The sequence below is a fragment of the Phoenix dactylifera genome, unplaced genomic scaffold (genome assembly GCF_009389715.1).
Source record: "Phoenix dactylifera cultivar Barhee BC4 unplaced genomic scaffold, palm_55x_up_171113_PBpolish2nd_filt_p 001098F, whole genome shotgun sequence".
NCBI classification, from domain to species: Eukaryota; Viridiplantae; Streptophyta; class Magnoliopsida; order Arecales; family Arecaceae; genus Phoenix; species Phoenix dactylifera.
In genome coordinates, this window is record NW_024068444.1 from 37599 (window position 1) to 60131 (window position 22533).

Here is a 22533-nt window from a genome sequence, read left to right on the forward strand (position 1 = left end):
GCTTGGATTGTCCCAATCTATGTACATCGACACTATTTTGAAGCAGTTCAACATGGAGAATTCCAAGAAGGGCTACCTTCCGATAGGCCAAGGAATTTCTCTCTCTAAGAAAGATTGTCCAACAACTTCCGAGGAGAGAGAGCGTATGAGTAGAATCTCATATGCTTCTGCAGTAGGTTCTATCATGTACGCCATGACATGTACAAGACTGGATGTTGCTTACTCACTAGCAGTAGCAAGTAGGTATCAATCTGATCCGCGTGAGAACCATTGGAAGGTAGTGAAAACCATCCTTAAGTATTTGAAAAATACTAAGGACCAATGGTTAATCTATGGAGAATCTGACTTAAAACTTGAGGAGTTTACAGACTCTAGTTTTCAGTCAGACCATGATGACAGTAAGAGTATGTCAGGATTTGTGTTTACCCTGAATGGAGGAGCAGTCTGCTGGAAAAGTTTCAAGCAGCATTCAGTAGCCGATTTCGTATGCGAAGCAAAGTATGTTGCTGCATCAGATGCGGCAAAGGAAGCTGTTTGGATCAAGAAGTTTGTAAATCAACTTGGTGTTGCTCTCTCAATCAACGGTCCAGTTCTTTTGTATTGTGACAGTACTGGAGCCATTGCACAAGCAAAGGAGCCAAAGTCTCACCATAGAACCAAGCACATTGTGCGTCGCTACCATCTTGTATGAGAGATCGTGGAGTGAGGTGACGTCAATCTTCAGAAGATTGATGGAAAGGAGAACCTAGCTGACCCATTCACTAAAGCCCTTTCTGTAAAGGAGTTCGATTATCACAAATCGAAGATGGGTATAAGATATTGTACAAATTGGCTTTAGTCCAAGTGGGAGTTGTTGGAAATTGTGTCCCAAAGCCAATTTTTTAATTGTAAGAAATTGGATTATGTATATGTTTTATTAAAATGAATAAAAATTTATTCTGGCAATTTTCTATTCATCACAAGTGTTACATCTTCAAATTGAACTCCTGTGTATTGTGATGAAGTCCTTAAGACTACTTTAGTGGATAAAAGAGGTTTTATCATTTAGTCCTTAAACTAGTTCGCGAACAAATGATGAGCTGTCAATTGGACGATAGCTATGTCAAGTATAGGTCGTTGTGTACCATTTAGTTGGTTATCCTCTTAAACCAAGGAGTGTAGAGACACTGTATGGCATACAGGTGAGGTGTAGGAGTACATCGTCACTGAACAGTGACTCACCTGCGTAGCACTCCACTGTCGGGAGTTAGCTTGCAAAGCGTATGGGCATAAGTACCCCTTAGACCTGAGACTGTCACGGTGACTTGCAAGCAACTCACTGTACTTAGGCACTGGATGATCTGAATTTCTAATTCAGAGATCGGAAGGATGCTGGGTGCAATCAAGTACTCGCAAAGTCTATGTATGAGTCAAGATGGGATTGACCGCTCCAGATTATAGAAGTTGATGTCTCGCTGTATTTCAATTTAGTAAAACCTTAGCCAGGGTAAACCAAGTGATAGGTCACTTGATTTGATTATTTGAAATACACTATGGATGACCGGAACCGGAGGTCGACAGTCCACTCTGAGGTCATCTTGAGTATCGATGGTCATAGGGATGAATTATGCAACAACCATACATTTAGGTTCTTGAATGTTGCTTTGCATATTCAACCTATCCGGACGTCGGATATCATTGCTAGATGGTCACCTCGATTAGTGCATGGAGTAGTCCATGTACTACCGGCTTAGTGTTCGAACCTATCGGAGTCACGCACATTAGTCAAGCTAAGTAGGAAGGTCTTGACCCAATTTAATTAAGAATTAAATTGTGGGTCATTTGAAATTTGATTCTGTCTATGTCAGCTAGCACTGAACATGAGGTACATGCTAAATTTCATGGATGAACAACTAATTAAGTCTGTATTTCGGGTCAATCAAGTATCAATTAATGTAAATGAACTTGATTAGTACTCAATTGTTGAGATTGGATTTGATTGGGTCTAAATTAGTGTAATTGGGCTCGATCACGATTTAATTAGGATTTAATTTCGTATTTGTTCTGATTACTTGGATCGAGCCGAAACTAGACCCAATTGAATCTCCCATGAGTCGGACTCATGGAGAATTTTTTCAGGTCAAATATTCATTCAAATGGGCTGCCAATTTGGTTTAGAACCAAATAGGCTAGCTTATGATCAAATGGGCTGACCCATTTGTATCACAAGCTGACTTTTCCCATTTAAAGTGGCTACTGACCGTGAATGGTACTCATAGACCCGTGGACCACTTCCCCTCATGGACCATTAACTTTCTTTCTTGTGAGCCGCGACTCTCACCTGGGACGCATGAAATAGAGAAGCTCTGTTCCATGCGTCCGCGGCCCTTTGCACCAGCGATTGCGCGGCCAACCGGCCTCCAGCCAGACGGCCGACTGGACCGAAATGTGCGGTTTTGAACCACCAATATTCCAGTTCAGTTTGATTTTTGAAATCCGACAGTAATTGGCATTAATCGTTGTTTTTTTTCACGGTTGTTTTTGAAACAATCATTATCAAATTCATTCATATTCGATAATGAATGAATTCAATAACGCTCGGCCATTTACGTCTCTTAACTCCTCTCAACGTTGGCCTATTTGTAGGCCACCGTTTCCTCTCGAAAACGTAGAGAGAGAGTGTTGCCCAGATAGACAACCCAAGAGGGGGGGGGTGAATTGGGTTTTAAAACAATTTGGATAATTTAAAACGTTATGGATGATTAATTAAAAACTATGCCAAGTTATTTAATTAATTACTATGTGCTGTGAGCAATATGAAATGAGAAGAGGAAGAGACAATCAATCACAAACACAAGTTTTATAGTGGTTCGGAGCTATCCCTTGCTCCTACGTCCACTCCCCAAGTTTCTCTTGGGAATACACTATAACCCCCTTGGATTACAGCCGGTTGTTTTGCAAGCTCACAACCAAACTTGTTGTTTTACGAGCTAACAACGAACTCGGTCGGTTTTCCCAGGCTCACCGACTAGAACCAACCCCGATTGTTTTCCCGGGCTCACAATCAAACCCTTTCACACGTTGGTTTTAAAACTGGCTCACCAACTAACCTTTATCCCCTTGATTCAATCCCCCGATTGAACCAAGTAAATACACGTAGTAGAAAGAAAACAGAAAATAAGCTTCTCAAAAGCAGGTATGAAACAATATATTCAAGGATGAGTTTAGAAGCCCTCAAACGCTTTTAAGCTTAAGTAGAGGAATGGCTTCTTGACTCTGGTCTCCTCTTGGATGAGTGATCGACTTGAATGTAGGAGGAGGAAGCTTTGAATGCTGGGGAGAAGTTGGTGGCGCAGTAAATGCTGATCTCCCCTTTTTCTCGTTGAAGAGCACTTGCAAAGCTTGAAGACTTGAATGCTTGGAGTGGAATGTATGTTCTCTATTTTGCTACAGTCTTCTGTGGCTATTTAAGCCAACCCCCACGGAAACTAGCCGTTACTCCACTTTTTCTGGCCGTTCTGCACACTCTGCGCAGCCTGACAATGTGACCGTTGGTGGGTTGGAGTCGACTCGCGCGATCAGGAGTCGACTCGGCTGTAGCGGGAGTCGACTCAAGCTTTTCAGGAGTCGACTCGGCAACTGTTCCAAGTTTGAATTAAAGTTGCCGTCACGACTGGGAGTCGACTCGTCTTGGCCCGGAGTCGACTCGCCAACTTCTGGCGCTGACCTGGCAATTTTGGAGTCGGCTTTTCCTCTGTAGACCGTGGATACAAATTTGAATTTTGCCCTCTCGAGTCGACTCGACTGTCCTGGGAGTCGACTCGAATCTCAGAGCCCGAACTCCCGATTCTCTGTCTTTTGGCTCATCCAGTCTTGGAGTCGACTCGAACTTCCTTGGAGTCGACTCGGCTCTCAGTTTCCGAAAGTTGGTCTTCTGCCTTTTGACGTGAAGCTTGTCTTGGTGTCGACTCGAGCTGTCTGGGAGTCGACTCGAATCTCAGTGGCAGTAACATGGTTTTCTCTGTTGATGGTCGCACAATCTTGGAGTCGACTCGCGTAATGCGGGAGTCGACTCGAATCTCAGAGTCCATAAAACACTCTCTGACTTTTTCTTTGTGCACCGGTGGGAGTCGACTCGCGTTCCACTGGAGTCGACTCGAATCTCAGAGTCCATAAAATACTCTCTGACTCTTTCTTTGTGTACCGCTGGGAGTCGACTCGCGTTCCACTGGAGTCGACTCGAATCTCAGAGTCCATAAAACACTCTCTGACTTTTTCTTTGTGCACCGCTGGGAGTCGACTCGCGTTCCACTGGAGTCGACTCGAATCTCAGAGTCCATAAAATACTCTCTGACTCTTTCTTTGTGTACCGCTGGGAGTCGACTCGCGTTCCACTGGAGTCGACTCGAATCTCAGAGTCCATAAAACACTCTCTGACTTTTTCTTTGTGCACCGCTGGGAGTCGACTCGCGTTCCACTGGAGTCGACTCGAATCTCAGATCTGAAAGACTGCTCTTCTATCCTTCTGTCTGTTTTCAGTCGGAGTCGACTCATACTGATTAGGAGTCGACTCGAGCTCGTGCCAGTGACCTTGATACGCTTGGAGTCGACTCGTGAAACTCGGGAGTCGACTCGAGTCTCAGACATTGGTTCAGCAGACTTCTTAACTTATCCAAAATACTGTAAACCATGTCTAGAAACACTTGAGCAGGATTTTCACTGAAACACTCAATTGAATTCATTAGTAATCACACGATATACTCAAATGCTTTGAGCTCATCAAAATCAAACGGGGTTTTAATCAATCACTCCACAATCTCCCCCTTTTTGATGATGACAAAACTTTGAGTATACGTAAAATGAATTGCTCAATAAATAATGAAATAAAATTCACAAGTGAATTCAAATGTCTGAAAATTTAATTTATCCAAGTTTGAAAGGTGTGAAACATTTAAATTTCGGAGTTAAAGCTCCCCCTTTCATTTGGAATTATATAAGCCTCCATATTATGCAATCAATTGTTTGGCTTATATGTTATCAATGATTTATCTTGATTAAAATTCAGATTCTCCCCCTCAACATATGCATTCAACTAGTTTTAGTTTTCTGAATTTCCTTTTAATGCTTTGAAATTTTTGAACTGAATTTTTTGTTTTTAGAGGGAAAATCTGTCAATTTGTTCTTGAGTACGATTAAGCTAATCTCCGAATATCCCTTGAATAGATTCTGGAGATTACTCCATTAGGAGCCCCAAAAGAGAGATAATGAGCCTCGAGGTACCGAATCCACTTAGAACAAATTTGTGTGTGTTTTTAAGAGTTCTTTTACATATTTTAACCATATTTCTCCCCTTATTACATATTTTATACATATTTCTCCCCCTTTTTGTCATCATATCAAAAAGGAGGTAATCACACACACAATCAATGGCACAAATGGCACAATCAAACATCAAATGGCACAGTCAATTGGCACAGAAATAAAGATAAGATGTCTACTCATTGTATTGATATGAAGGTGAATACATTTGAGCATACTATAAGTAAGGCAAAAACAATACAAAAGAAGATAAAACACAACTCAAAATCATCTATGTCCTCCTCGAGGATGTAGCTCCCCCTCTCGAGGATGTAGCTCCTCCTCTCGAGGATGTAGCTCCTCCTCTCGAGGATGCGTCTCCTCCTCTGGAGGATGTGGCTCCTCCTCCCAATCTGCTCCGCTCCATGAGGAGGGCGACTGCCTCTGTGACATGGCTAAGCTGTGTGATGATAGACGAGGTGGCTCTGCTGTGCATAGTGGAGAGCTCAGTCACCGACGTCTGAAGCCCAGTCACTGAGGTCTGAAGTGCGTCCAGCTTGCCGACAATCACATTCGACAAGCGCTCGGCCCCCTCGGTAGTGGTGTGCATGTCACGGCCTATCTCCTCTCGAAACTGTCGAGTGGTGCTCTTGATCTCCCTCATGTTGCGGAACTGGGCCTGCATCAAATCCCTGATATTATATATCTCTTCCCGCACTTTAGCCGTCATGTCTGTCACGGCTGTCAAGGATGGCACCAATGCGGAGGATGGAGTGGGTGCAGGAGTGGGTGCAGGAGTGGCAGCTGGCACGGAACCTCGGAGCTCCCGGAGCAGCTCGTCCCTCAAATCTCGGACGATCTCCTGCCGCAGCTCTCGGAGCTGCTCTGGATCAATACGGACCTCCATAGATGGTGGAGCTGAGGAGGAAGGTCCGGCAGAGGTGGTAGGAGCAGGAGGAGTGGATGGAAGGTCTGGATGATGTGGAGAGTCTGGGTAATCAGAGTCTGGCTCAGGACTGGGTGATGGTCTGGTGGTCTGAGCAGTGAGAGTGGACTTCCTAACCCAGATCCCGTCTTTCTTCCGAAATTCCATCCTGTGCATGGTCCCCGTACCCAAGCGATCAGTCCATCGCAAGGCACGAGAGGGTTCCCTCTCAGGAATGGAAATTTCGTACTGCCTAAACAGGAGAGTGAATATCATCCCGTATGGGAGGGAGAGCCTAGGTCTATCTAAAGGCTCACACATATACCTATAAATCAGCTTGGGGAAGTTGACCGGGGTGTCCTGAAGAATGTAAGACATAATAGCTAGGTCCCTCTCATTCACAAAATCAAATCTTCCTGTCTTAGGGAAGATGGACCTGGATAGAATGCTCAAGAGGATTCTCACTTCAATAGGAAGTGAGCTAGCAGATACCTCATCTAGGGGGGACTGAGGTGGCTGCCCTAAGACGATCGTAAGGGCCTCAAATCTATCCTCAGGATGTGCAGGAGCTACCCCTACCAGTGGGAGGTGGAGGATATGGGCAACGAGATCCTCCGTGACACGTAATGGGACACCTAATACCGTGCCCTCAATACCTCCATCTCCCCGATGGACGGTACTATAGAACTCTTGAACTAGGCCAGGATAGGTGGGAAGGTCCAAGGTGAGGAAGTACTCTAGACCCTGGGCTCTAAGCCTATCGCCTATGGTGAACCCTTCCCGGGAGAGGAAGTCAAAATCGACATACCTCCCGGTGGAGACGGCCTTCCCGGCCAATGGCCTAACATGAACCTCCCTAGGCGGGGAACGATCCGGAGGTGGTTGCCTCGCGGGATCATGCCGCGCCTTGGAGCGCCGCTCGGGAACGGCCGCGGGACGGGACCTCTTCCTAACGACGGCCTTACGAGGCATCTTGACCTAAACGGGAATAAAAATACCTTGAGGACGATGAAGGACGGACAGAGGAAGCTCGGGACGGACCGGAAATGACCTAGGAACGGATGGAAACTCAATGTCCGGCGAAGAATCGACGGGAAAAAGGCTTGGAGACGATCGGGGATGACCTAGGAGTCGGCTCTAGGGCTTTGTGAACAGTGGCGGCTTGAGGAAAAGTGTTTGCGAAACGACAAACCTAGGGTTAAAAAGTCGGATCCCGACTGCGAGTCGACTCCCCTGAGTCGCGAGTCGACTCGACCTCGAGTCGACTCCAGAATATGCGCGAGTCGACTCCCCTTTTGCTGCCAGCTTTGCGAGTCGACTCCCGCAAATGCGCGAGTCGACTCCCCCTTAGGAGCCGGCTCTGAAACTTACTCGAGTCGTCTCTAACCTTGGCACGCACTTAAAACTCTTGCTATAATCGCGCCAAATGAGGGAAAATCACCTAATTAAGGACTGATATGATGATCATTGAATAGAAACTCTCTTTTAACCTCATTCTCATCATCAAAATCAATTAATCTAGTGGTAACTCCCACTAGGATGGATCAATCACTCCTAATCCCCTTCTAAGCACACTAAATCTCTCTTCACTTAGGGGTTTTGTGAAAATATCTGCTAATTGATTATCAGTACACACAAAGTGGAGTGACACATCACCATTCAATACATGATCTCTTATGAAGTGATGTCTTATCTCAATGTGTTTAGTTCTTGAGTGTTGAATTGGATTTTTAGTTAGATTTATGGCACTTGTGTTATCACAATTAATGGGGATTTCATCTTGTTTAATGCCATAATCTTCTAATTGTTGTTTAATCCATAAGATTTGAGCACAACAACTCCCGGCTGCAACATATTCAGCTTCTGCAGTGGATAATGCAACCGAGTTTTGTTTCTTGCTAAACCATGAGATTAGGTTTTCTCCTAGAAATTGACAAGACCCGCTGGTACTTTTTCTATCAAGTTTACATCCAGCGAAGTCTGAATCTGTGTACCCTATTAAGTTTAGGCTAGATTCTTTAGAGTACCACAGTCCTATGTTCTTAGTTCCTATTAAGTATTTAAAGATTCTTTTAACTGCAGCTAGGTGTGATTCTTTAGGATTAGCCTGATATCTAGCACACATGCACACACTAAACATAATATCAGGTCTACTTGCAGTAAGATACAGTAAAGAACCTATCATACCTCTATAAAGTTTTTGATCGACGGATTTACCTGATTCATCTTGGTCTAACTTACATGATGAGCTCATGGGGGTGCTGATTGATTTGTTTCCCTCCATATCAAACTTCTTGAGCATCTCCTTGATATATTTTACTTGATTGATGAAGATGCCTTCTTCAGATTGTTTGATTTGAAGCCCGAGGAAGTAGTTCAGTTCTCCCATCATGCTCATTTCAAACTCACTCTGCATCAAATCAGCAAATTCTTCGCAGAGGCGATTGTTAGTGGCACCGAAAATGATATCATCAACATAAATCTGTACTAACAACATATCCTTATTTTGTCTTTTCAGAAATAATGTTGTGTCTACATTTCCCCTAGAGAATTCATGTTCTAATAGGAATTTACTAAGTCTCTCATACCATGCTCTAGGTGCTTGTTTTAACCCATAAAGTGCTTTGTTTAGTTTATACACATGATTAGGGTATTGATGATTTTCGAAACCAGGAGGTTGTTCTACATACACCTCCTCATTAATATACCCATTTAAAAATGCACTCTTTACATCCATTTGAAATAGTTTGAAATCTTTAGAGCATGCATATGCTAATAATAGTCTAATAGCCTCAAGTCTAGCTACGGGAGCAAAGGTTTCATCAAAGTCTATACCTTCTTCTTGATTATAACCCTTTGCTACTAGTCTAGCCTTATTCCGTATAACAATTCCATTTTCATCTAGCTTATTTTTATATATCCATTTTGTACCAATAATTGGATATTCAGAAGGTCTCTCTACTAGATCCCACACTTTGTTTCTAGTAAATTGGTTTAGTTCTTCTTGCATTGCATTTATCCAATTTACATCATTTTCGGCTTCTTCTATATGTTTGGGCTCAAAGTGTGAAACAAAGGCTAGATGATTATTCATATTCCTAAGGGATGCTCTAGTCCTAACCGGTTGTGATGGATCATCTAGAATTAGTTCCTTAGGATGCCCGTGAGCATACCTCCAAGCTTTAGTTAGCCCATGATCCACTATAGGCTCTTGGTTTGATGATTCTCCTTCAATCAACTTTTGATTATCATCTCGTAATCCCATCTCATCTATCTTTTCTTCAAGTATTTCAATATCATCATCAAAATTAACCTTCTTACTAGATGAGATGTCACTAGAGTCATCAAAAACAACATGTATGGATTCTTCTATAACTAGAGTTCTTTTATTAAAGATTCTATAGGCTTTACTAGTTGTAGAATAACCTAGGAATATTCCTTCATCAGATTTAGGGTCAAATTTCCCTAGATTATCTTTCCCATTATTATGTACAAAACACCTACATCCAAAAACATGAAAATAGTTAACCTTTGGTTTTCTGTTTTTCCACAGTTCATATGGTGTTTTCTTTATGATGGGTCTTAATAGAACTCTATTTAATATATGGCAAGAAGTATTAATGGCTTCTCCCCAAAAATACTTAGGGAGGTTACTTTCACATAACATCGTTCTAGCCATTTCCTCTAGTGTTCTATTTTTCCTTTCAACAACTCCATTTTGCTGTGGTGTCCTAGGTGCTGAGAAATTATGGGTTATCCCCTTTTTGCTACAAAATTCATCAAATAATTGATTTTCGAATTCGGTACCATGGTCACTTCTAATAGCTATAACTGAGGATTCTCTAGCATTTGTTACTTCCTTGTGGAACTTCTTAAACATAGAAAATGCTTGATCCTTATGTGCTAGAAACATGACCCATGTGTACCTAGAGTAATCATCTACTATAACTAGACCATATTTATTTCCACCTAGGCTTGTTGTTCTAGTAGGACCAAATAAGTCCATATGTAATAATTCTAGAGGCCTAGAGGTAGAGACACATTTTATGGATTTAAAAGAATTCCTAGATTGTTTGCCAAATTGACATGCTTCACAGATTTTGTTCTTTTCAAATTTTAATTTTGGCAAACCTATCACGGAGTCTCTTTTAACTAGTTTAGTTATTGTGTCCATGCTTGCATGACCTAACTTACGGTGCCATAACCAACTAGCATCATTTTCTTTGGTTTCATTTACAACTAGACATTGGTTATGTTTTGCAAGATCTTCTAGGTCTACAACATATACATTTCCACGTCTAATCCCTTTAAAGACCAAACTATTATCATTAGGATTTGTTACAATACATAGTGATGGTTTAAACATAACATCATATCCTTTATCACATAATTGACTAATGCTTAACAAGTTATGTTTAAGACCATCAACATATCTAACATTATCTATAAAAGTAGAAGGGGTGATTTGAACTTTACCAATGCCAATGATGTGACCTTGGTTGTTGTCTCCAAACGTCACAACACCTCCCTTCTTAGCTTCAAGGGTGAAAAATTGGTCTTTATCACCCGTCATGTGCCTTGAGCAGCCACTATCCAAATACCAGCAATTTTTGTTGACCTTGGCTGCAAGACACTCCTACACAAGCAAATCATGTCATCTTAGGTACCCAAGTTTTCTTGGGTCCTTCATGGTTAGTCAAGTTGGTTCCTTTTGGAACCCATACCCTTTTAATTTTTCTTTTAGTTTTCCTTTTCCTATAGTCACATGTATTTGCTTTATGTCCTATATTTCCACAACAGAAACAGGTGATTTTCTTAGTTTTTGTTTCCCCAGCTTTAACAAAGAAATTACTAAGAAGTTTTTGCTTATTCCTTGGTTTGTACCCTAAGCCTGCTTTATTAAATACTGCACGTTGACTATTTAGTATCATGTTTAACTTTTCTGAACTATATGTAAATTTTTCAACTAAGGGTTTGTATTTGTTAAGTTCTTTAGTTAATGTTTGATTTTCTGTTTTTAAATCATTTAGTTCTTTTGTTAGATCCTTGTTTAAGACTTGTTTATGGTTTGAAAGTTCCTTAGTTAGTTTTTCATTATCTTTAGTTAAGGTGTTAGTCTTCTTAATTAAAAGTTGATTGCTTGTCTTAAGTTCTAGATTTTCTTTGGTAAGATTATCTTTATCCTTAATTAATGAATCATGCTTATGAATATAAGTTTGATTAGTTACTTTTAGTTCTCTGTTTTTAACATTTATATTCTTATACTCAATCATTAATTCATTGAACGCATCATAAAGTTCATCAAAAGAAAAATCAGGATGCGTATCGGAAGTTACCTCGTCTTCGTTGGCCATGAAGCAGAAATTGGCCTTTTCTTCTTGTTCCTCGTCAGAAGAGGAGGATGATGAGTCGGAGTCGGATAGTGTAGTGACAAGAGCTTTCTTCTTCTTGTACTTACTCCCCTTCTTCAGTAAGGGGCATTCAGCTCTTATGTGACCCGGCTTCTTGCACTCGTAACATCCAATCCCCTCGTTTTCTCTTTCCTTACCTTTGTCCTTCCGGTAGAAATTTGAGGGCCCTCTCCTTTGATGATAGGACTTCTTGTGGTTGATGAATTTCTTGAATTTGCGCACAAGAAGAGCCTCACCACCATCTTCCTCATCTTCTTCTTCTTCACTGCTGCTGCTGCAAGATAAGTCCTTGTTAGAAGAAGTAGATTTTAAAGCTATTACCTTTTTCTTATGGGAAGACTCTTCCTCGTGTTGTTTCATGGTGAGTTCGTGAGTCATCAGGGATCCAAGGAGCTCCTCAAGTGGAAGCTTGTTCAAGTCTTTAGCTTCTTGGATCGCTGTCACTTTAGCTTCCCACAACCTCGGTAGACATCGAAGGATTTTCCTGACAAGCTCACTGTTAGTATAGTTCTTGCCAAGGCTTTTTTAGGCCATTGACAATATCAGTAAACCTAGTGAACATGGATGTGATAGTTTCATTTGAATCCATTTAAATAGTTCATATTTATGAACCAAGATGTTTATTTTGGATTCCTTGACTTGATTCGTGCCCTCATGGGTCACTTCAAGTCTGTCCCAAATTTCTTTTGCTGAATTACAAGTTGAAATCCTATTGAATTCATTACGGTCTAAGGCACAATAGAAGACATTCATTGCTTTAGAGTTTAATTGTGCTTCCTCATGTCATGTTCATCCCAATCCGTTTCTAGTTTGGGTACCTTGACACCATCTATATATATGGATGGGATGTATGGGCCATTACAACAATGTCCACATCTCATAGTCTTGGGCTTGGATGAATATTTTCATCCTAGCCTTCCAGTATGAGTAGTCGGATCCATTGAAGAAAGGGGGTCTTTGGTGGACTGACCCTCAATGTGAGAAGATCCAAATGGGGTTGTCATTTTGATCTTTTAACTCTTGAGTGGAAGAGTTTTTGGCTCTGATACACCTGTTGCCCAGATAGACAACCCAAGAGGGGGGGGTGAATTGGGTTTTAAAACAATTTGGATAATTTAAAACGTTATGGATGATTAATTAAAAACTATGCCAAGTTATTTAATTAATTACTATGTGCTGTGAGCAATATGAAATGAGAAGAGGAAGAGACAATCAATCACAAACACAAGTTTTATAGTGGTTTCGGAGCTATCCCTTGCTCCTACGTCCACTCCCCAAGTTTCTCTTGGGAATACACTATAACCCCCTTGGATTACAGCCGGTTGTTTTGCAAGCTCACAACCAAACTTGTTGTTTTACGAGCTAAACAACGAACTCGGTCGGTTTTCCCAGGCTCACCGACTAGAACCAACCCCCGATTGTTTTCCCCGGGCTCACAATCAAACCTTTCACACGTTGGTTTTAAAACTGGCTCACCAACTAACCTTTATCCCCTTGATTCAATCCCCCGATTGAACCAAGTAAATACACGTAGTAGAAAGAAAACAGAAAATAAGCTTCTCAAAAGCAGGTATGAAACAATATATTCAAGGATGAGTTTAGAAGCCCTCAAACGCTTTTAAGCTAAGTAGAGGAATGGCTTCTTGACTCTGGTCTCCTCTTGGATGAGTGATCGACTTGAATGTAGGAGGAGGAAGCTTTGAATGCTGGGGAGAAGTTGGTGGCGCAGTAAATGCTGATCTCCCCTTTTTCTCGTTGAAGAGCACTTGCAAAGCTTGAAGACTTGAATGCTTGGAGTGGAATGTATGTTCTCTATTTTGCTACAGTCCTTCTGTGGCTATTTAAGCCAACCCCCACGGAAACTAGCCGTTACTCCACTTTTTCTGGCCGTTCTGCACACTCTGCGCAGCCTGACAATGTGACCGTTGGTGGGTTGGAGTCGACTCGCGCGATCAGGAGTCGACTCGGCTGTAGCGGGAGTCGACTCAAGCTTTTCAGGAGTCGACTCGGCAACTGTTCCAAGTTTGAATTAAAGTTGCCGTCACGACTGGGAGTCGACTCGTCTTGGCCCGGAGTCGACTCGCCAACTTCTTGGCGCTGACCTGGCAATTTTGGAGTCGGCTTTTCCTCTGTAGACCGTGGATACAAATTTGAATTTTGCCCTCTCGAGTCGACTCGACTGTCCTGGGAGTCGACTCGAATCTCAGAGCCCGAACTCCCGATTCTCTGTCTTTTGGCTCATCCAGTCTTGGAGTCGACTCGAACTTCCTTGGAGTCGACTCGGCTCTCAGTTTCCCGAAAGTTGGTCTTCTGCCTTTTGACGTGAAGCTTGTCTTCGGTGTCGACTCGAGCTGTCCTGGGAGTCGACTCGAATCTCAGTGGCAGTAACATGGTTTTCTCTGTTGATGGTCGCCACAATCTTGGGAGTCGACTCGCGTAATGCGGGAGTCGACTCGAATCTCAGAGGTCCATAAAACACTCTCTGACTTTTTCTTTGTGCACCGGTGGGAGTCGACTCGCGTTCCACTGGAGTCGACTCGAATCTCAGAGTCCATAAAATACTCTCTGACTCTTTCTTTGTGTACCGCTGGGAGTCGACTCGCGTTCCACTGGAGTCGACTCGAATCTCAGAGTCCATAAAACACTCTCTGACTTTTCTTTGTGCACCGCTGGGAGTCGACTCGCGTTCCACTGGAGTCGACTCGAATCTCAGAGTCCATAAAATACTCTCTGACTCTTTTTTGTGTACCGCTGGGAGTCGACTCGCGTTCCACTGGAGTCGACTCGAATCTCAGAGTCCATAAAACACTCTCTGACTTTTTCTTTGTGCACCGCTGGGAGTCGACTCGCGTTCCACTGGAGTCGACTCGAATCTCAGATCTGAAAGACTGCTCTTCTAATCCTTCTGTCTGTTTTCAGTCGGAGTCGACTCATACTGATTAGGAGTCGACTCGAGCTCGTGCCAGTGACCTTGATACGCTTGGAGTCGACTCGTGAAACTCGGGAGTCGACTCGAGTCTCAGACATTGGTTCAGCAGACTTCTTAACTTATCCAAAATACTGTAAACCATGTCTAGAAACACTTGAGCAGGATTTTCACTGAAACACTCAATTGAATTCATTAGTAATCACACGATATACTCAAATGCTTTGAGCTCATCAAAATCAAACGGGGGTTTTAATCAATCACTCCACAAGAGAGAGAATTTTTCTTGGGAAGAAAACGTGAGACAGAGAGATAGGTTGATTCTGTGAAGAAGAAGAAGAGAGAGGAAGGAGTCCTTTCTCTCTGGTGGTTTGAAGTTCGGCCCAGGTCCGGTGTCCTTTCCTCCCTTCCATTCCCTCTGTGATCAGATCAAGAGACGGGTGTCTGTTCGGCCCAGGCGTGCTGTGAAGAAACAGAAGAAAGAAACTGAAGAAAGAAAGAAAGAGAAGAAAGAAGAAACAGAAAAGGGAAGGTCCTTTTTCTGGATTTCTTTCTTCCAAGGGTCCTTTTGCAAAGATTATTTTGAACGAGTAAAGACATCATCCACCTTCTTGCGAAGCTTGACGTGCGTGTGAAGTAGAGGGCTTGCAGATCCAGGCCTCACAGAGTACCTTCAAGGATCCAGATCCAGATTACCTCGACCAACTTCCGCTGCGGATTTGAGGTAATTTTACATAAAAGTTAAATTTAATATTTATAATTGTATAAATAAAATAAATAAAAAATTTAAAACTGATTTTCATGCCTGGCATTCGATTTTATCGGACAACTCAGAAGATTTTTCCTTCAAATAGGTATCATGTAAAGGAACTTTATTAAAAAAATTTTAAAATTCCTAGCTTCCGCTGCCCTTATATGACATGATAAAACCCTACACTTCAAGGCTTATATGCTTAAATTATAGGCTTGCTAGGATTCCTAGCAAAGTACACCAAGCCAGACATAGCATATGCTGTGAATAGACTTAGCAGATATACTGTTAATCTAAGTAGAGATCACTGGACAACATTAGAGAGAATTCTTAGGTATCTTAAGGGTACCAAGTCCTATAGTTTGCACTTTAGTAGATTTCCGGCTGTTCTAAAAGGCTATAGTGATGCCAACTGGATCTGCGATACTTTAGATGTTAAATCCATTACAGGATATGTCTTTTTCTAGGAGGTATTGTTGTGTTTTGGAAATCTACTAAACAAATCTTGATATCTAGGAGTACCATGGAGTCTGAACTGATAGCTTTAGACACCACTAGCACTGAAACTGAGTGGCTCAGAGATCTACTAATAGACTTTCCTATAGATGAGTCACCTTTACCACCTGTCTCCTACATTGTGACAGTAAATCTGCAATAGATAAGTACAACCAAGAAATGCCAATGTAAAAATGAACAGGCACTTAAAGTACGTCATACATCATTGAAATATAAATTGAAAATAACGTTATTGCTTTGAATTTTGTAAAATTAGAAAAAATTTGGCTGATCAGGCTTACAAAAGGTTTGTCTAAAACAGTAGTTCTAGAGTCGTCGAGGGGGATAGGGCTTAGCCAATAAAGATAGATCATCACGGTGGAAACCCAATCTGAAAAGGTTCAATAGGTAGAAACAAACCGGAGTGTGACTAAGAGGAGCACTGTTTTATGTTTTTCTCATTCCTATAGTGTTAGTGTTCATAAAAGCAGCGGTAGGATTAGTTTATTTGTATACTCTTAATGAGTCCAAGACTCAAGAGGCAGGAGTTTCTTGCTAGCTTCCTTATTAAGACTCATGAGACCGCGATTATGGAAAATGGGTGATTCCCTAAAAGCACATGAGAGATACCTGCGTATGGCCATATTAGCACACCCGCTTAGAACCCTGATCGGGCTATATTATGTGTGCTGTTGATTTAATCTGAGTCATGGACCGAGGTTCAAGGTTAAGATCCACATTGGCTCCACAGATGTAATCAATTGTCACTAAGTGAAGGTTCAAACCAAAAAAGTACCTACACCTATTATATATTATAAGATATCCAGCATTTTATTTTTGATTTAAAATTATTTAAATTCTGTGGAGGATTGTTGGAAAAATTTAAATGCGCACGCGATCCGAGATCCGACCGCGTGTGTGTTGAATTATGTGAAACGCCCGTTGAGGCATCCGCGGAAAGCGCAGACTCGTCCGCAAAAATACCAAAATACCCTTGCTCAAATACCCCTATAAATACCCCTCTATATAATCTTATTTTGGACAAGAAAAATTAGAAAAAAACACCAAAAAAATTACAGAGAAAAATTTCTTCCTCTTAGCCACTTCTGATTTTTATTTTTGCAATTCTATTCAGTTTATTTAATTCCTTTTTATTTCGTTCTTCGCTAGCTCTACAAGTCCGATCGGGTTCGATTTGGCTTCGTCCGAGACGTACCGAAGAAGAAGTTTAGGGTCGTCGTATCTCTGAGGAGAATTGCCGGGAGACCCGTACGTGGGGGCAAACATTTTTTGAGACAACGTCTACGCACTTCGACCGGCCTGCAAGCATGCTATTTCCTCTTACTTTTTGTTTTAAATTCAATATTAGTAAATCTGTAGGATTGCAATTTCACAATTTGAATTTATTAAATGAACTAGATTTATTTTGTATTAGAATATATTTTTTTTTTGTGATAAAAATAGATTTATTTTGATTCGGAATAATATATATATTATTCCATTTAAGCTTTTTAGTTAATTGCAATTATTAGATTTATTTATTTATTTAGGTGATATATTGCTAATAAGATGTACTCTATTTTGTGCTTTCTTCTTCCACAAAGCATTGCAATATTAATAGTTGCTCAGGACTTTTTCAAGATACACTTTAATCTTTTTAATGGATTGGATCCATATTTTTTGTGTTCTAATATTCTACATGATATTCATAAAATTCCAACATTCTCAACCCTACAAAAACCACAACTTTGATGCCTAACCAAGTCATGGTTTACCCGAGCTAGGTTTATATTCCCTAATCACGTCATATCTCGGCCATGCTAGCTAGCCACAGCACTGCTTTGTGCCGCTGTTTCCGGGTGGTGCGGAAGGTCACCAGAGCTACTCTCTCGCATAAGGAAAATGACCTCATAACTATAGCAAACAATATTTTTTTCTGAAAACACTATAGTAAATAAAAGTGGATAAAACGCCATACCAGAGCCATAGACAGCTCATAAATACGAGGGAATCCTGGCGGTGATTTAGTAACGCTGCAAGAAGTAACAGTGCCTGCAGCTTATCAGATGACACAATCCGTTAATCAGCGCCGCATCACCAGCATTAAACACAGCCTACGAACAGTGAGAAGGAGATCTGGCCATCCTTTGCTGCAACTGTCAGGCATACGAACGATATCGCTTTATTGCTGCTATCTGCCTCTCAGACCCACTTTCAGCAACCAATGCAGCTTGTTGTGCTGTCCTACTTCCTAGTAAGTAGGTTAACGTGCCCAAGGCCTTAGCTTAGCCTCTTTGTCCTTTTTTTTTTTTTTTTGGGTAAAATAGCCTCTTGTCCTTGCCGAACTCCAAAAGGTAGCTAATGTTGTAGCTACGGAGTATATGGTATTGTGGTTGTCTAGCTACAAAGGACAAGTAATAAGACAAGGTGATGTTAGGAACCTAGTGGGGTGGCCTCTGTGTGCGAGAGAGGTTGCTAAGGGAAATGAACTGTCCGCACGTGTGAAATGCCTATGGGTGATGATTACTTGTGCTAAGCCCAACGCAGAGTTTCGGAGAGGTGGCGGTAGATTTGAAAGCATGGGGGAGAGTGGGAGAGAATGTCCTCCATCTCAAATGTCTTTTTTCCCTATATTTTGCATTTTAATATTACATTGCTACGTAGGCGGATGGAACTCTTCCCTATTTTATCCAGAGACTCCCTTCTCTCTCTAGTTTTTGTCTCATGGTGCAAAGATAAAGAGAGAGAAAGGGAGTCAAGAAGGGTTATATATAACCGGGTTAACTTCTTTAGCTAGGGCCAGAGTTATCTTTTGAGAGAGGGAGAGAAGTGCCGTCCAACTTCCAAGGCAAAAAAGGGGAAGTTATCTGGTGAAAAGTAGAGCGAGGGTTAAAACTTAGAGAAGAACAGGAATCAGAGAGTTGGGTAGATGGAGGAAGCCAAGGTAGGCAAGTCATCAAGGTTTAAGAGGGTCTGTGTTTTCTGTGGCAGCAGCACCGGGAAAAGGAACTGCTACCAAGATGCAGCCGTGGAGCTTGGCAAAGAGCTGGTAAGACATCTGTATTGTATCTTTTTTTTTCCTCTCCTTTTTTTTTGTCTCTCTTCTGGTTTATGTTTTTAGTGGATTAAGATTGGATGGGTTGGTCAAACGAAATGTGGGCTAGGTGGCGAGGAAGGTGGATTTGGTTTATGGAGGTGGGAGCATTGGCCTGATGGGCCTCGTATCTGGAGCCGTCCACAGTGGAGGTGGCCATGTTATCGGTGAGGCAGTCGCCTTCTTCTATCCTCATCCAACATCTTTATTCCTCCTATGTGTTCATCGATTCGTCATTTTCTTCCTTTTTAATTTTTCTCTTATAAACTTTTAATTCATTTCAGGATTATTCCGAGGACTCTAATGGCAAAGAGGTCTAATTCTTGATAACTCTCTTGTTTTTCCGCTCAAATGCCATCCATCTTTACCTACGATTAACTCTATTTACCCACCAGATAACTGGGGAGACGGTGGGAGAGGTTAAAAGCAGTTGCAAGCATGCATCAGAGGAAGGCGGAGATGGCTCGACACTCCGACGCGTTTCATTGCCTTTACCTGGTTTTTTTTTTCCCTTGCAGTTATTTCTTCGTTAGCTACTTTTTTATTTCCTGCTAGATTGTAAACTACGTATGTTTGTATGTTTTCCAATTTAGGTGGGTATGCACGCTGGAGGAGCTGCTGGAGGTGATAACTTGGCGCCACTCGGGCATCCACAACAAACCTGTACGTAATCTATTCCAATCCAATCCTATGCACCATTATAATCCCTCTATCCAAGTATATATAAAAAGGACTCGAATTAGACACAATTTTGGTTGTAATGGTAGGTTGGTTTGCTGAATGTGGATGGGTATTATAACTCGCTGCTGGCCTTCATAGATAAGGCCGTCGACGACGGCTTCATCCAGCCCTTCCAGCGCCACATCATCGTTTCCGCCCCCAATGCGAAGGACCTGATCCAAAAGCTTGAGGTAGCCCCCAAAAAAAGTCCTCTACGACTTGGTCTTTAGTTTATTATAGTCCTCTTCTATTTTCAACACTCCCCCACAATATTAAAATATACCAAGTCCATTGTCCATCTCTAATATAATACCTCTTGTTTTACACTTTCTCTAGCTTATATTCTCATGTGATCTTTCTTTCCAGTGGGCCTATGGCCTTTGGTTCCTTTATTTTATGTGCTCAATATGACTTCCTAATTTCTTGTTGTTTTATGATGTGAGAGCTATTGTTCAACTCGTGACGCAGGAATACGTGCCCGTCCAAGACGCGGTTGGGCAACGCTGAGGTGGGAGAAGGAGCAGGTTGGATATAATTCCTCCCTGCAGGCTGATATCGCTAGGTAGCAGCACAAATTACAGTGAAGTGGGAGCTTCACAAAAAAAAAAAAAAAGGGAAAAGGACTTTTTGTGTTGGTTTTGTTCTTTAGTTATTTTGTCCCCAGCCTTGGGATGGTAGCCTATTAGTGTTAGTACTATTACTAAGCTACTAATTGTGTATGTATCTTCTATTCCCTTTGTCTCTTCTTTTGATCTGATGATTGAAAGTATATTATGTACTCGTACTACCATTCTACTAGACTGTGCCGCAAAGTCAGAAAAAGCAGGCAGCTCTTTACTCGTTTCTTTGTGCCTTCACTCCACCGCGCGTGCCATGGCTGCATGCCTCTCTGCTCCTGGCTCCGACCTTACGAGTCGTCCTTCCTTTCCCTCTTCATGTTTCAGGGCCTGGGGAAACAGGTTTCAGTTTGTAATGATGGTCCTGGGAGCAATCAATGGTGACTTAACAAACCGTAGGAGTGGGCTCTGAAAGCTCACCTCAATTCCCGTCGGGAAAAAGTTAAGCTTGTATTTGTGCGTCTGTTTTAACGTTATGGTCTTCCTACACTGTTTGTGGCGTCCGAGTACTGAACCGGAGAGTGCAATTCAATCATCCACTGTCATGTGGAGCTCCAACTATTATTTAAATTATTTATTGCGATGTATGATACAAACTGGATCAACAAGAAAAATATAGGGTTGCAGAATTTTTTTTTTTTTGAGGGTGGCTGAATCTTTTTTTTTTCTTTTTTTTTTCCAAAGCAATAGCAATGGAGGCTAGGGTTTTTCGTGGTGGAAGGAAGGAGGAAGAACATGGGTTATTGGATGGGTGAGATTGGGTTCGCGGATTCAACCAAGTGACTAGAATTGGGCACCCAATTGAGTGGGCGGCTGAATTGGTTTGCACCTAATGGATTGACCGGCTTGGGTTATTTAGAGTCCTATGTGGAATTAGGACTCAAGGAGGACCGTGGGAAGGGGTTGTGGCATGAGGAATACGGCTGGGGGAGGTTTGATGTGGCACACAAAGAGGCACACCTAAGAGAACAAGGCATGAAATAAGGAAGAGAGAGAGTGGATAAGGATGAATTAGTTTGGAAATCTCATCCAAACTAATTCAAACTTGGAAGGCATGAAGGGGAGGCGTCCCACCTCTTCCTTGAGCCTCTTAGGGTCGCACCAAGCAAGGGACTTGCCCCTCCTCACGATCACAAGGAAAAATTTCGAAATCCAAAACTAACTTCATTCATCATACCCTCCTTTATATAGAAGGAAAGGTTGGCAAAGGATAAGGATAAGAACTACACAGAATTTTAAATTGGACTCCTAATTACATGTGGACTCAATTCAAAATTTAAATTTTCTAGTTGACCAATCAAAGGCCTTGACACCTAAGCCTAGACACCTAAGATCCATATCTATGGCGTGTGGATTGAAACCCATCAAAAGGAATTCAGCCGCATGCCATGATATTTATCTAGGTGGAACTCCTTCTCGGGTACCAACATCAGCATGACGTTCGGGAGATTCCTCAAATGTCATCTGATCTCCAAATTTTATGTTCTTATAGTCATTGGAAAGCTACGGATGTCTACTTTCCAACAAAATTTGAATCAACTTAATCAGACTTCTGTAGCTCTCGAAATCTTCAAAATACCATAAGGTGTTCAATCTGTCATGGATTTCAACTGGATCTGAACTCTGAATTTCTTCCACATGTGAGAGGTCTTCATGGTTGAACTTCTCTTTATTTTGACATGTGACCACTTCTAATTATCCATGGACCCATTCACGCCTTGGACTCAATCTAATTGACACTGAAGAGGCTAACCCATTGTGAATCAAATCACTTATTGCAGGGACTCAATCTAATTTCAGCTTGACTCAACTGTTCTTGGACTCAAATTCTTTTCACCCCTCACCCAATGTCCCACGCCATTAGAATGAGGGTAGTGCCCCTGCATCAACTCTCCCCGATTGGAAAAAGACTCGACTCTATCGAGTTCTGTGACTGATAGAGCTCGTAAGATCTGGGTTCAGCCGTTGGACTTCTTCCGTCTTCAACCAAGAGCAATATGAAATTGGTCCCTTCCATTTAACCAAAAATTTCTGATATCCCCCTCGACGTGTGGACACCAATCTGATCATCCAAGATGTCTTCAATGGTGTCTTTAGGGCTGATCGACGTGGTAATGATGGGGGACGGCTGGAGGTCTTCATCTTCAGCAAAGTGACCTTCGTTGAGTTGCAGGTCTTCAACATTGAAAATTGGGCTAACCTGCAAGTCTTCAGGCAAATCAAGCACATATGCATTAGGTCCGATTCGTTCAGTACCTTGAAGGGGCCGGCGCGACGAGGACGTAGCTTCTGAAAATTTCTGCGAGGGAAGCGTTCA

The 22533-nt window shown here is 42.0% G+C and overlaps 1 pseudogene; it reads left to right on the top strand.

Moving 5' to 3' along the window:
- Positions 1–18714: 18714 nt before the first annotated feature.
- On the top strand, positions 18715–20165 carry LOC120107978 (annotated as a pseudogene).
- Positions 20166–22533: the final 2368 nt, after the last annotated feature.